The sequence below is a fragment of the Octopus bimaculoides genome, chromosome 30, assembly GCF_001194135.2.
Source record: "Octopus bimaculoides isolate UCB-OBI-ISO-001 chromosome 30, ASM119413v2, whole genome shotgun sequence".
In the NCBI taxonomy this organism is placed as follows: Eukaryota; Metazoa; Mollusca; class Cephalopoda; order Octopoda; family Octopodidae; genus Octopus; species Octopus bimaculoides.
The window spans coordinates 3,542,359-3,545,931 of NC_069010.1; the positions used below are offsets into that span (position 1 = coordinate 3,542,359).

The 3,573-nt window shown below is 41.3% G+C and overlaps 1 protein-coding gene and 1 pseudogene across 1 annotated transcript in view; both read left to right on the plus strand.

Annotated features, from left to right (window-relative positions):
- The window catches only part of LOC128251276 (uncharacterized), a 61,018-nt gene that overhangs the window by 48,839 nt on the left and 8,606 nt on the right, over nt 1-3,573 (plus strand). The gene's annotated exons all lie outside the window — the stretch shown is intronic.
- On the plus strand, nt 676-794 carry LOC128251307 (5S ribosomal RNA; annotated as a pseudogene).

Genomic DNA, 3,573 nt, shown 5'->3' on the forward strand with positions numbered 1-3,573 from the left:
ATATATATTGTTTTTATGTCAAGTTATTGATAAAAACAATTCAACATTAACTCTTTAGCATTTGAATTACTGTGACTGGCCCTCATGCCGGTGGCATGTAAAAGCACCCACTACACTCTAGGGCATCCAGCTGTAGAAACTCTGCCAAATTAGATTGGAGCCTGGTGTAGCCATCCGGTTGCACCAGTCCTCAGTCAAATCGTCCAACCCATGCTAGCATGGAAAGCGGACCTTAAACGATGATGATGATGATGATGATGCCTGTCAATACTTCCCATAGGAGGTTAAGACAAGCAATGGGTTGGTAATTGCCAGCCTCATTTCCCTTCGACCGATCTTTCATCAACAATGCTGTCTTTCCCTCTGCAATCCACTCTGGAACTACCCCACTCTGTGGGCAATTATTTAATTGCAACGCAATTATCTTGTGTGTTGACCTAAACCACTTGAGCCAGGAGCCTTGAATTCCATCTGGTTCTCTGCTTTCCACTTTTGGCAGTTTTGATACCTTATGCAATTACATCTTCTATGAATAAAGAAGTTGACCTCGGCAAGATTTGAACTCAGAAGAATGAAGATGGATGAAAGGCCGCTAAGCCCTTTGTCCAGTGTGTTAATGGTTCTGCTAGCTCAGAATAATAATAATAATAATAATAATAGTAATAATAATGTTAATAATACGTCCATATCACTTTGAAAACACCCGTTCTCGTCCGATCACCGAAGTTAAGCAAAGTCGAGCCTAGTGAGTACTTGGATGGGTGACCGCTTGGGAAACCTAGGTGCTGTAAACGTCTTTCAATCCTTATAGGCGCAGGAGTGGCTGTGTGGTAAGTAGCTTGCTTACCAACCACATGGTTCTGGGTTCAGTCCCACTGCGTGGCACCTTGGCCAAGTGTCTTCTACTATAGCCTCGGGCTGACCAAAGCCTTGTGAGTGGATTTGGTAGACGGAAACTGAAAGAAGCCCGTCATATATATATATATATGTGTGTGTGTGTATGTGTTTGTCCACCCCACCATCGCTTGACAACCGATGCTGGTGTGTTTACGTCCCCGTAACTTAGCGGTTCGGCAAAAAGAGAACAATAGAATAAGTACTAGGCTTACAAAGAATAAGTCGCTGGGGTTGATTTGCTCGACTAAAGGCGGTGCCCCAGCATGGCCGCAGTCAAATAACTGAAACAAGTAAAAGAGTAAAAGAGTAATAATTATAATAACGATACAGGATGTTTGAATATGGATTTATTTGTGTTCTGTCCTTACATTATGGTTTCCTTTGTTTCAGCAAGACAAATAAATTATCGCTCGATATTGTGAAAACAAGTTGTAAACATTATGTTGACAATGGAGCTATTCAGCAATGTGTGTGTGTGTGTGTTCATGTGTTTGTGTGTGTGTAAGTGTATGTTTATATGTGTAGGTTCGTTTTTGTTTGTGTGTATGTGTGTACATGTGTGTATATATATACCTGTGTGTGTAAGTGCATGTTTGTGTGTGTAGATTCGTTTTTGTATGTGTGTGTATGTTTATGTATCTGTATGTATGCTAGTGTGTGTATATGTGTGTGTAGGGGGGGTCTGTGTGTGTGTGTGTGTGTGTGGGGGTGGTCTGTGTGTGCAGTTGTGTATTTAAATATACCCGGAAACAACCTATAAACCTCCATATTCATCTTTTGTTTAATGTTTCATAACATCTAGCTGTCTGGTTATATTCATTAATATGTAGCCATATGTTGAAGAAGTTTGCTTCCCTGTTACTAGTTTTCAGGTTCAATTCCAATGTATGCCACCACCTTGGGCAAGTCTCTTCTGCAATAACCTTGGGCTGACCAAGCTTTGTGAGTAGATTTGGTAGATAGAAACTGAAAGAAGCCTGCCATGTGTATATGCATGCACACACACACAAACACACAAACACACACAAACACACACACACTGGCCTCAGTGTCGTCATATGACCTGTTTCGGCCCAAATGAACAGCCTTTCCTTTGGATAAATGTCTTGTAATACCAAGTAATGTCTAGCAATGCCTAATAATATCTAGTAATGTCTGACAATATCTGGTAATGTCTGGTAATATCCAGCGATGTCTAATAATGTTTAGTAATGTCTCATAATATCTAGTAATGTCTAGAAATGTCTGACAATATCTGATAATGTTTGGCAATATCTGATAATGTTTGGCAATATCCAGCGATGTCTAGTAATGTTTAGTAATGTCTCATAATGTCTAGAAATGTCTGACAACATCTGGTAACATCTGGCAATATCCAATGATGTTTGGTAATGTTTAGTAATGCCTAATAATGTCTAGTAATGTCTAGAAATGTCTGACAATATCTGGTAATGTCTGGTAATATCCAGTGATGTCTGTGTAATGTTTAGTAATGTCTCTAGTAATGTCTCATAATGTCTAGCAATATCCAATTATGTGTGGCAATATCCAGTAGTATCTGACATTGTCTGGCATCCAACTGTAGAAACTTTGTCAGATCAGATTGGAGCCTGGTGCAGCCATCTGGTTCACCAGTCCTCAGTCAAAATCGTCCAACCCAAGCTAGCATGGAAAGCGAACATTAAACGATGATGATGAACCTATTTGGAACGAATTGGATGGAGAAATTCAATCTCTGAGATTTATCCATTAACTACTATTTCAAAAATGTAATAGGTTACAGGCACAAGTTCTTACACCGATTCAGACAAGTTGCAAAAAGAATTAAAGAAAGTATTCCCAGATCTAGGTGCACGTTTGAAAGCAAAAGCCAAATTTGAGATAAAAGAGAATGCGGTACCAATTTTTAAACCAAAAAGAAATGTCCCATACGTAGCGCTAGAACAGATAAGCTTAGAGAGATTAGAAAAAATTGGAGTTATCCAAAAAGTGGAATATTCTAAATGGACATCACCAACTGTGTATATTAAGAACAATCATCATCATCATCATCATCGTTTAACGTCCGCTTTCCATGCTAGCATGGGTTGGACGATTTGACTGAGGACTAGTGAACCAGATGGCTACACCAGGCTCCAATCTGATTTGGCAGAGTTTCTACAGCTGGATGCCCTTCCTAATGCCAACCACTCCGAGAGTGTAGTGGGTGCTTCTACGTGCCACCCGCACAAGGCCAGTCAGGCGGTACTGGCAACGGCCACGCTCAGAATGGTGTATTTTATGTGCCACCCACACAAGAGCCAGTTCATGGGCACTGGCAACAATCTCTCTCGGAAGTCCTTACACATGCCGCGGGCACAAGTGCCAGAAGTGCCAGAAAGGCAATGCTGGGCACAGGTGCCATCACGATTTCGCTTTCGCTTGCCCCAATAAGTTTTCGCAAGCTGAGTTTCATGTCCAATGAAGGAGACAACGTTGGCATGGGTGCCAGTCGTCGAATTTAACTCGATTTCGATTTCACTTGCCTCAACAGGTCTTCGCAAGTGGAGTTTAGTGTCCAATGAAGGAAGGTGCGCATAAGTGGACTGGCTGAGGCCTTAGATTTAGGTCTCACTTGGCTTGCCGGGTCTTCTCACGCACAGCATATTTCCAATTGGCATTTGTGAAATTAAACAG